At 35.7% G+C, this 12,838-nt stretch overlaps 1 long non-coding RNA gene and 1 pseudogene across 1 annotated transcript in view; both read left to right on the plus strand.

The window, feature by feature from the left end:
* The window catches only part of LOC132915910 (uncharacterized), a 64,945-nt gene that overhangs the window by 17,312 nt on the left and 34,795 nt on the right, over positions 1 to 12,838 (plus strand). The window lies entirely within an intron of this gene.
* On the plus strand, positions 10,287 to 12,759 carry LOC132915908 (cytosolic endo-beta-N-acetylglucosaminidase-like; annotated as a pseudogene).

Consider the following 12,838-nt stretch of genomic DNA (forward strand, 5'->3'; position numbering starts at 1 on the left):
AGAAATGGGAGACAGGACCCAATGTTCCCGGCACACGAAAAAGATCGTTACACCTTCAATACCAGACCACTTCATCCTCACGCTCTGAACGAGCTGGCTACCGGTTCACGTCCAGCACGCCTTGGCCGCCACGAAAGATGCGAAACTAGAAAATCTAACTCGAATGGCTGATTGGGTACACGAAATTCGACCTCGAGACGGTACGGATTGCGGTCTGCGCAGAAAGAACCGTAACAGATACCGAACGACAAAACCACGACCAGGTCACGACGCTTGACAGGCTATGTCACTTAGGGGCGCAAATAAAAGCGCTGAGCCTTAACAATCTGCCCCTTCCATGATCACATTCGAGACGCCGACGTTCACGTTCTTGAAAAGGAGCACAACTGACTGACCTATGCCCCTAGCGAGCAAGAAAGTGCCGAACCCCTTGCAACTGGAATCAGGGAAACGAGACCAGCTGCCCATAAACGTGGCGTGTGTCACAGGTGAAATTCTACTAACTATGCGATAAGTTAAAATTGCAAGCGCCTTATCACGTGTGACCATCCGGGTAGCATTTGTTCTCAGCCGTCTGGCTGGCATTCGGTCACTCTAGCCGTTCTCAGAAATATATGATAAGTACGACCAAAGTCTTCTGCAACTCCAACGAATAAAGAATATAAATACTCCCTTGAAAATTATCCAAGTCAGTCTGAATAAATCCGTTTTAGCCTGAACATTAAGAAGTCTATCTTCGCGAACCGCAAATACTATTTTATTGTAAATCAAGTGAAAATAAAGAACTCGTTCTCCTGTTTGGACATCGACAAGTTTTTTTATTTTTTTGTCAATTGTTAAATTTTTTACGCGGCACTTTCATCGCCGCTCTTCGTAGGTTTATCGCTCGTTTTGCTCTAACATCCATTCTGATAACGGCACCAACTTCATTGCTGCAAACCATAAATTACGAGAACTTCACGATCTACTACAATCAGACGACCACTAAGAAAAAGTAACCGCATTCCTAGCTGATAAGCAAATCGAATGGCGCTTCATCTCCCCTCATTCCCCGCACTTCGGTGGGCTGTGGGAGGCAGCGGTCAAATCATTTAAACGCCACCGACGACGGTGTTACGTAAATAAAAAAAGAAATTTAAGAAAAAAAGAACGCCTGTTTTCATACACTTCCGAGCTTTAGGCGTAACTATTCAAGACTAACTGGGATAATTTTAGAGGGAGTATTTAAATTTTTTTATTCGTGGGAGTGGGAAAAGGCTTCGATCGTATATTTCTGAGAACGGATAGAGTGACCGGATGTAATACGATGGTCATTCATGCTTAGGCGCTTGGAATTTCGCTATCTTATCGCTTTGTTTAGTCGGATTTCGTCTATGACAACGGCAACGAACTGCTCACGTTTGAACAATTCAATACTCTCATAACTGAAATACAATTAATCCTCAATTCACAGCCGCTAACTCCCATATCCACCAACCCAAATGATCTCCTAGTCCTCTCTCCCGGCCATTTCCTCGTTGGTGATCCATTAATGAGCGAGATTTCAGGGACGCTTCATCCAACCGGCTCTCCAAATGGCAACACATCCAACAACTCAAACGGCATTTCTGGAATCGCTGGCATAAGGATTATCTGAACAAGCCGATCAACTGCAACAAATTGAACAAGGGTGAACACAGCATCCAGGAAGGCACAATCGTCATCCTCAAGCAGTGAGTGAAATAATGTTTATTAGAGAAATAATGAAGATCGTCAATGTAAATCTAGACGATAACTCTGTGAAAATTTATGAGAATAACTCTGGAGTGATAAGTACAGCAAAGTACGGAAATTTTACAAAAACATCCAAACATATCGAAATTAATTATCATTATGTTCATGAGTATTTAAAGGAAAACAAGATAACTATAATTAAAATAAACACAGACGAAAATATTGCGGATATTTTTAGAAAAGCACCATGTTAGGATAAAATAGAAAAGTTCAGGTTGAAATCAGTATTCTAACATATTTCGATTAACGTTAGCAAATTTACGAAATAATAATAATAATAATAATAATAACAGAATCATCAGCATGGAATTCGAAAAAGGACGAGACCATATACAAAGCTGCAGATTCGATACATTTACGAAAATATGGATAGTTTTTTTTAGAATTTAGCTAAGCAAACATGGAAAAAAGATTCTACATTAGAATATTTTATGGAAGGTCCTCCTCGGCTAGTATACAAACCTGTTGAGGATATCAGCTTGATAAATTTAATAGAAATGGAAAATAAATATTTATCAAAGCTACTTGCTGCAGTTGCTGGTACCGGCAGAGAAATTAGGCTTCTTGTGATGATACATATATTAAAAAAGGACAAGTGTACCCGGTTCTCCGATACCTGGCGTCAATATTTCCTTCCTGTAAACAATATAAAAGAATATCATAAAAATTAATGATACAAAATATCAGATAAATATTATAAAAAACTTATATTAAGCTTTCTACGGTAATTCAAATACTTTTATGAGATACTGTATGTATTATAAATTTGAAACACAAGAAACTTACTTCCTGATAGAAACTTGTTCACGTTCAAGTTGTTCTCGCGCCCTAGCTTTCGTTTCTTCTTCCGCTTCTTTCATCTGCCCTTCCGTTTCATGTAAATGTCTTGTACGTCTTTTTGCTCGTCCGCTTCGTCCAGTTTCCTTCACGCTAAAAAGCATAGGGCCCAATTCGGCTAGCCAGTGGCCATCAACGGCAGTCGCGCATTGTATGTACTGCTTGCCAGTCATCACAAGTTGATGACAAACCACGTAGTCTGGCGTGAACCCCATACGGAACAAAGCTGACGTCGGATGAAGATGGCATGGCATTCCAGTACGACAATTCACGTATTCGCCAATACCTTTCAAACGAGCTGCTTGGTGAAAGTATGCCGAACAAATACATTTCCGTACAATGTCCCAGTCCGTGCCACAGCTTACAACTTCCATCTTTTGTTGTTTGAGAATTTCTTCCAGCTGTTGTCGAACTTCTCTTACTTTCCGCATAGCTTTCGCGTGAATAAAATGAGCGTTACACCAAGAATTGGAATAACCATTCGCCTTCCGCCGCTCGCCCGGTCATCCCACCGACGACAATTGAAATTAATTACCCGCTATTGCCATAAGGAAGCACTATTGTAATCGACATCGAGCAAATCGCAAACGGGTCTTTTGCCGGGGGACAGGGCATGTCGACTGCCCCGCGGTCAAGACCGAACACTTGCAATATAATGGGTAATAGATCAGTCGTTTCAACTCGGTTCTTTACACGGCCGCAAAATATCGACTAGATAGCCGCTATTCGAAGTAAATAGAATTACGGTGTAATTAGTTTCGCATCGTACGAACTATGAACTATAAATGTTCTTTCGCTCATCGGGCAATCACGCGCTGTTCGATTACCTCCAAGATTTTATGTGTACGGTCTACGTGTGTAACCTAATATAAATATATATGCATACTAGATGACCGTAAACTGCAGTTATTCAATCACAAACACCCCTATTATCCCAAAAGAAATAAGCGGATCGCCCTGCTCTCGGTGTCGATTCGTGTAATCGTAACGGGAATTTACGACTCCCGTTGACGCACCTAACCGAGACGCATCTCCCCGCGGCTGGATAAAGTAACATACATCATAGAAATAAATTATTATTCGCGAAAATACAGACTTGTAACAATAAGTGCAATTTTAACAATAACCCTCAATGGATAAAAAATACAAAAAGTTTAATTACTACTTTTTGGTTTTTAAGTAACGTTGCACAAGCAAACAGATTTTACCAGCCATTTCCTACTTTTTTGGATAACTTCAAATTAAAAACAAGAAACGTCTCCCTAATTGTATAGTTGCATAGATAACACGACCTTCTCCACGAGTTGTAGTTTTCGCACAGTCAGTGCAGAAACTGCATACGCAACTTTTACACAGCCCGCAGCGAAAATGAAAGAATTCTATAAATCTTTTTCTATGCTTTATGGGCATTCAACCAAGAAAAGAATATCACACATAATATAAGTCATAAACTGTAGAACAACGCTCGTTGCATTTAGTTTAGCGCAGACAATTTTTTGAAAAAAAAAACCCATCTTGGAACCAATCGATCCTAGAAAAACGTTTTTTTCTTTAAATTACGTGGAATGATTCCAGAAATTAATAAAAGCAAGTTCCACGACGATAGAATGTAAATTGCAAAAGTTATTGTATTTAACAACAAAATAAAAATAATTATCAATCTATTTTATCCATGCCTTTGAACGAAAACATTTTTTTACCCTTGCATATCTATACTATAAGTCTTCTACATAGCGTAGAAGATGGGAGCATAAACTAAGGTAAACTCACATATTTTTCTTACAAATTAAAAATTTCCCGTTTCGTAAATTAATTAATTAATTTTACAAAAACTAACAAACGAATCGATTTGAAATTTGGTATCCTATTTTGATATGACTGATGATACCATAAAACCTCAATATTGTATGACAATTTTAACTAACGTTATAAACGATTTAAGAAAATAATCTTTGCACTATTTACTAATGTATAGCATAAAAATTGAGCTTATCGTTACGTAACGAGTCTCATATTATAGATAATTTTATTATCTACAATATTCTACTGACACTTTTTCACGTATGATAAATAATTTTTAAGATATAGAGGAAATGTAAGAAAAACTCCCGTTTTTTTTATTTAATCGATATGATGTTTATAAAGTTATAAAGTTGCTTGTCTTGTAGATTAGATTATATAGATTATATAGTAACATGATCTAATCTATATCGTTCCGAATCATATGATACAAAAACGTTTCTACCAAGAATTTGTTTCTAATACAATCAGATTATATTCGATTATATTATACAATCAGAATACATATCAGTTTATTTCAAACAGAATATTCGTAGGAGGGCCGTTCCTCTCGTTTTGTATCGAGTCAGAGACCAGCTGAGCATCTTAGGAGTAACGATAGTGAAATGAAATTCAAATTGTATAATTGAGAAATATTACAAACCGTTGTAAAACGTATATTACTTACAGATTATCCAAAGTGAAAAGGTGTAAATTTGGCTGTATGTTTTAGTTTCGGTTCACGATAAGGATCCCGATATTCTTCTTATTGATTCTTAGGAAACATGCACGTGTGACGATAACTCGACTTGATGATGCTGCACGACGCATGTACAATGATAAGGAATAAGGACGTCTTTCAGCTTCTTTTCATTTCTGGCTAGTATCACGCGCCGACACCGATAATAAAGATCAGCTATATTCTTGTTAATAGAACCATCCATTTTTTAACACGTTAATCAATCTGTTAATCAATCTGCATTTCTCATAAAAGGATAGTAACCTTTTATGTCGAGAAACCATTAGTACTGAACGAAAAACCTTTGGAAAAGCTGAATAATATAAATAAAATAATTAAATTTTAGGTTTTTGTCGTTTTTTATCACTATAATATTAATTATTTATATTGAGGGTATTATAATTATATACTATAATAGTATATAATATTATAATTTGCAACTACATAATATTATATAGTGCTTTAAGTTAATAGTGTTATATATTAAGACGTCCTTAGTGAGGAGTCCCCACACTTCTAGCAGCAAAATGACGTTCGGTCTCGCGCGATTCTTCTGGCTATGGATATAGCACATAGTACATGTTCCGTATACTTTGTAGTTGCAGGCGACTGACTTGTCGAGGTAAGTCGCAACTTTAGAGTCGCGCGCGATCCTTAATCGCGGTAGTAGGAATAAAAATTGTGCCATATTCGGCAATGGATTTTATAATCGCGTGGCTAGTCGCAAATGGAAAGCACGCTTCAGACGGCAACGTTGGAAGACCAGAAAAATAAAGCTCTTCTGTCTCACAAAAGAAAGATACAGTGCTGGACAAAAGTATTGGCACAGCATGATTGTTATGATAGAAATGCTTATAACTACTAAACAAATTGATTTAAACAAAAAACTTTTTGACGTATTTATTTATTATCTATTCTAGTTTATTACATAACAAGAGCAACAATATAAATAAAATAATACGCAAAATAATAACAAAAATATATTTTTTGAACATTTTATGGGTGGACAAAACTATTGGCACAGTAGAATATTTACGCTTATAACTAATTACATAATAAACTTCTAATATTTTGTTGGCAGTCCTTTTCTTTTAAGGACTTCCTTTAATCTTCTGGGCATCGAGTGGACTAATTTTTTAGTGAATTCAGGTACAATATTGCTCCATTCCTGCAGAAGAACTTTCTTCAGTTCAGACTTGCTTGTGATATTATGTTTCCTAATTCTTTTTTCCAATTCGTTCCACACGTGCTCAATGGGATTCATATCGGGACTTTGAGGTGGTGTGTTTAATGTGTGGGCAGTATTATATATTATCCACTGACGAACAATATACGCCATATGTTTAGGATCTCGATCCTGCTGAAAATAGAAATCCCTGGGGAGGTTTAATTTTTGAGTACTTTTCAAAAGATTTTGCTTGAGTATATTTAAATATACATATTTATCCATTATCTCATCAATGAATATAAGTTCTCCTACACCCGATGATGCCATACATCCCCACACCATTAAACCACCACCCCCATGTTTCATGGTGGCTTGCAGATTCAGTTCGTCCATCTCTGTGTTGGGTTTTCGCCATACTAATATTCTGCCGTCAGATTTAAAAATATTAAACTTACTTTCATCTGAAAACATGATCTTTTCCCAAAAATCAGTATCTTTCGTAACAAACTCTTTCGCGAATTCCACTCTTTTCTTTTGGTTTATTTTACTGATGTAGGGCTTTCTTCGTGCTGCACGGGCAGAATAACCGGCATCCTTCAATACCCTACGTACAGTTTTGGTACTTACTTCTTTTTCACACTCAGCTTTTAACATCGAAGCAATTTCAGTCGAATTAGTTTTTGGATCCTTCTTTACAATATTTACGATTTTCCTTTTTTCTCGAATTGTTACCTTAGAAGGGCGACCACTCCTAATTTGATTCTCTAGATTTTCTTCACTTTTAAAGCGTTTTATGTTCGTCAGTGGATAATATATTGTTCGTCAGTGGATAATATATAATACTGCCCACACATTAAACACACCACCTCAAAGTCCCGATATGAATCCCATTGAGCACGTGTGGAACGAATTGGAAAAAAGAATTAGGAAACATAATATCACAAGCAAGTCTGAACTGAAGAAAGTTCTTCTGCAGGAATGGAGCAATATTGTACCTGAATTCACTAAAAAATTAGTCCACTCGATGCCCAGAAGATTAAAGGAAGTCCTTAAAAGAAAAGGACTGCCAACAAAATATTAGAAGTTTATTATGTAATTAGTTATAAGCGTAAATATTCTACTGTGCCAATACTTTTGTCCACCCATAAAATGTTCAAAAAATATATTTTTGTTATTATTTTGCGTATTATTTTATTTATATTGTTGCTCTTGTTATGTAATAAACTAGGATAGATAATAAATAAATACGTCAAAAAGTTTTTTGTTTAAATCAATTTGTTTAATAGTTATAAGCATTTGTATCATAACAATCTTGCTGTGCCAATACTTTTGTCCAGCACTGTACGTACATATGTGTTTCCTTATTCTTTCAAATTTTGGCGCTGCTGCGCCAATTTACGGCTATTAAAATATGGAGAGGACTTGGAGAGGTATTATAAGGAACTTTATTCTAATATTCACGTAATTGCTCGCCACGTGTGATACTCGCCAGAGATCTAGGGCATAAGATTTTCACACTGCGCTTCTCTCTTTTCTCTCAACGGAGTTGTCACGTAAAATTATGCAAAAGAACAACAAAAAAGAATAAAAAAAAAAGAAACTTTATTTTTCTTCTAACACTTGGTTTCACAATCTACTTCAGAGCTCTAAGCGTGACCTTTTAAGACTGAAGCTCTTATGATTTTTTACTTTCGATCGGATCCGATCGCTTTCTTTTGTTATCCCTCAACATCCCCACCGTCCACGCATTTGCCAGGCGTCCGCGGCCGTTGCCACGCGCTCTTTCTTCTAGAGCCTTCGGTGGAAGGGCCGTTGGGATGTTGATGGTTCATTAGGCACTTCAGCGATATACATTGTCGCCGAGTGCCGCCACATCTTTATCTCCGATTTTAAAGAGAGCCAGTCGTGACATAGGCAACGTCGTACGTGACCAAATCAGGTTTTCCCATAACTTCCCGCAATAGGTGACAGATTTACAGGCTGATAGAATAAAGACTGTTTGTCAATCTGAAGGACTTTAGTTAACTAAGTCCTAAGATTTGTAACGGTTCCTCAGGCTATCTGAACATAAACTGTAAACGATGCATCGGCATCTGGCGATCATCTGGCCCAAAGAATGGGGTCTGTGTGTGGCGAGCTGCGGGGCTGTTGGAATGTCTTATTGTCAAGTGTCTGTACTGCCAATTCTTTAAAGGAAAGCTATGTTACTTTGTATCTCTGTTAGGTGAAACGTTCATCCCGTGACCGTGGCTACGCTCGGCGACCGGTTGTCGCCTCGAGCCTAAACTCATTGTCTCAAGTTTCGAATGACTGTGTCTGGGTTATTTCGTAAATGCTACAGTATTGAGGCTTTTCCAAATAATTCCAACGGGGGGGGGGCGGTGTCCTTTCATCTCCGACACATACCAGTTTATTTCAAACAGAATATTCGTAGGAGGGTCGTTCCTCTCGTTTTGTATCGAGTCAGAGACCAGCTGAGCATCTTAGGAGCAAATGCAATTCAAATTGTATAATTGAGAAATATTACAAACCGTTGTAAAACGTATATTACTTACAGATTATCCAAAGTGAAAAGGTGTAAATTTGGCTGTATGTTACAGTTTCGGTTCGCGATAAGGATCCCGATATTCTTCTTATTGATTCTTAGGAAACACGCACGTGTGACGATAACTCGACTTGATGATGCTGCACGACGCATGTACAATGATAAGAAATAAGGACGTCTTTCAGCTTCTTTTCATTTCTGGCTAGTATCACGCGCGACACCTATAATAAAGATCAGCTATATTCTTTTTAATAGAACCATCCATTTCTTAACACGTTAATCAATCTGTAATCAATCCGCATTTCTCATAAAAGGATAGTAAACTTTTATGTCGAGAAACCATTAGTACTGAACGAAAAACCTTTGGAAAAGCTGAATAATATAAATAAAATAATTAAATTTTAGGTTTTTGTCGTTTTTTATCACTATAATATTAATTATTTATATTGACGGTATTATAAATTATAATAGTATATACTATAATAGTATATAATATTATAATTTATAACTACATAATATTATATAGTGCTTTAAGTTAATAGTGTTATATATTAAGACGTCCTTAGTGAGGAGTGCCCACACTTCTAGCGGCAAAATGACGTTCGGTCCCGCGCGATTCTTCTGACGATGGATATAATAGCACGTACATGTTCCGTATACTTTGTAGTTGCAGGCGACTGACTTGCCGAGGTAAGTCGCAACTTTAGAGTCGCGCGCGATCCTTAATCGCGGTAGTACGAATAAAAATTATGCCATATTCGGCAATGGATTTTATAATCGCGTGGCTAGTCGCAAATGGAAAGCACGCTTCAGACGGCAACGTTGGAAGACCAGAAAAATAAAGCTCTTCTGTCTCACAAAAGAAAGATACGTACATATGTGTTTCCTTATTCTTTCAAATTTTGGCGCTGCTGCGCCAATTTACGGCTATTAAAATATGGAGAGGACTTGGAGAGGTATTATAAGGAACTTTATTCTAATATTCACGTAATTGCTCTACACGTGTGATACTCGCCAGAGATCTAGGGCATAATATCTTCACACTGCGCTTCTCTCTTTTCTCTCAACGGAGTCCTAGGCCATCGTACAACGCTCGCATACATACTATGAAGGGGATACATACTTGTGTGAGGTTGTGCTATACGTTACCTCCCTCTCGCACGTACAATACAAATGTACCATATGCCGCTCTTAGTTTGAAAAACCTGACTATGAAGTGGGAAAGGTGATAAATGATGAAATGTTGTCAACACTGGTAACGAGTCAACAGTTCAGTACTTTCCTCGGAATCTTGAGGGAGAAAAATTACCTAGAGAAAATAATAACAAATTTGTTAAGTTTATTAATATATTCACATAATAGACCGTAGGCGATACATTTTATGTCCCATGAGACATGCGACAATGCCGCGAGACCAAGCATCGATTTTCAAATTTTATAGTTGGACATAGATACACAACTGTCTTGTAACTATACTATTATTATCAGTACCAGAAATGCGTTCGGTTGCCGTCGATCGTTTGGTAGCCGACATATTATCTTTGAAGAGAACGCTTTGCATATAGTAAGTATCTATACTAATAAATTGCATGTATGTCTTTAACATTATTATTTTGTATAGTGCTTCTCCCTATAATATATATTAATATATAATATAAAATTTAAAATTTATTTCTGGTGACTTAAAGGACATAAGTATAACTTGTATGGCTTGTGTATGGCTGTGCATTACGTTATTTGCAAATTAATTTAAGTTTTTGGAATTATCGTAATATCAAATGGAAGAATTCTTGGGAAGAAAATTACTCTGTACATGCACATATCTTAAGTTGCTAAAAGTTAAATTACAACAAGACATGTAATGGATTAATAGTGTAGGATAATTAAAAAGAGTGTCATTTTTTATAAATTACGAAAAAGTTACTTATATCTGAACTAAGAAATGTCATAAATATCATAAAACGGAAGCAGAAGAAATAACATTGAAAGAGAGAATGAGAAAGAGTAATATTTTAAACGTAAAGGTTAGGTGTTAAATTCTACTCAAATCAAATAAAATATTTAATTAAATATAAAAAAAAGTTAAAGTATTTACTTAGTTATGTTTATTCCAAATTGTTTGTTTCGGTATAATTTTTGCAAAATATTAAAGAATATATACTTGCGTAAATAAGAATATTACTTTCAAAGTCGAAACAATCATATAAACATTGATATAGGAGCATTATAAATTCATAATTTTATTTTGTATACTTTGTTTGATAGAGAAATGAACATCTTTTTGCCCATTAGCAGTTGGTAGATAATGGTATTATATCATGAGACGTAATTTGATATGCCAGTTCTGTTAGATGGGAACACTATCTGCTTCGCATGTATATACAAGTTTCCGGTGAACCAAAATAAGAAGAGAAACCTTTGTTTGAGTTAATGAATTAAAAACTATTTGAAAGTGATCTGTGGAACAGTATAATTCAGAGAGATGAGGACGGAAGTTACAGAGTCACAACCTTTCAAAAACTTAAAAGAATTATTCGATAACGTGGGTAACTTGAAACCATGGCCAGAAATTGGAGAACTACGAGATTCAACTGATTATGTGTACAGTGGTTTAGAAATAAGCGCAGGAAGAACGCGGTTAGAAAAATTGGATAGAGAAGTACATCCGAAAACGTTGCTCTGTCATGATATGAAAGGTGGCTACCTAGAAGACAGGTAATAGAAATCACTATATTTATTAATTCATATATTATACATAATATACCCTTGATTTTTCAGATTTATATATGGATCAGAATCTTATGGTTCTTACCTATTTTATCACTGGAGTGTTATTGACACTTTTGTGTATTTTAGTCATCATTTCATAACTGTGCCCCCTTTTGGATGGATTAATGCAGCACATAATCATGGTGTAAAAGTTCTTGGTACTGTAATTACGGAAAGAGAAGGTATCTGGGATGTTATACTTGAATCTCATGAAGAAGTAAGAAGATTTGCAGATGCACTAATACTTGTTGCAAAATTTTATAAGTTTGATGGCTGGTTATTAAATATTGAAAATACCATTAAAAGTGAGCAAGTTAATAATTTAATTTATTTTGTAAAATATCTAACAGAAAATATTCATGAAGCAATTAGAAATTCTGAAATTATATGGTACGATAGCGTAACCAATGAAGGAAAATTAAATTGGCAAAATGAGCTTAACAGTAAAAACATGTAAGCTTATTACACTCTTATACTTTTACAATTGTTTCTGTTTGTAAATTTTATTTAATGTTCTGAATACAATGTTTCAGAGATTTCTTTTTAAACTGCGATGCCATTTACTTGAATTATAACTGGATGAAATCAAAATTGAAAAACAGTTTGGCACTAGCAAAAACTCACAGTCGAGATATTCATGATATATATGTAGGAGTTGATGTTTGAGGTAGAGGTTGTCCTGGCGGTGGTGGATTTAATTCATCATATGTAATTACAATATTACTTATTTTATTGTAGCATATAATATAATATCGTTTAATATTTCATTAAACCATTATAATCTACAGGCTTTACAAAAAATACGACACGAAGGACTTTCTGTTGCACTTTTTGGTCCAGGTTGGACTCACGAATTTTTCGGATCTAAGACATTCCAAGAAGTAGAAGATCTATTTTGGGCACAGTTGTTTCCTTATTTATACGTTCATATATCTATCTACGAAGAAGAAGTATTCAAAACATCATTTTGCCGTGGCAGTGGTAGCATGTATTATCGCTGTGGTCAGGTATGTCAAATTTTGACAAACACATTATTTTTAACAAACTGAATTTATCATAAAAGATATAACTTAGAAAACACGAAGTTGGCACCCTGCTGAGGGTAGCCACCCACATGCTATATTTATTTTTATTTTATTTTTTTTATTACCAATGAGATATAACACTTTACCAAATGTCCTTCATGACAAATTGTAAAAACCAAAATAAACCATATATAAAAAAAAAA

This window comes from Bombus pascuorum, unplaced genomic scaffold (genome assembly GCF_905332965.1).
Source record: "Bombus pascuorum unplaced genomic scaffold, iyBomPasc1.1, whole genome shotgun sequence".
NCBI lineage: Eukaryota > Metazoa > Arthropoda > Insecta > Hymenoptera > Apidae > Bombus > Bombus pascuorum.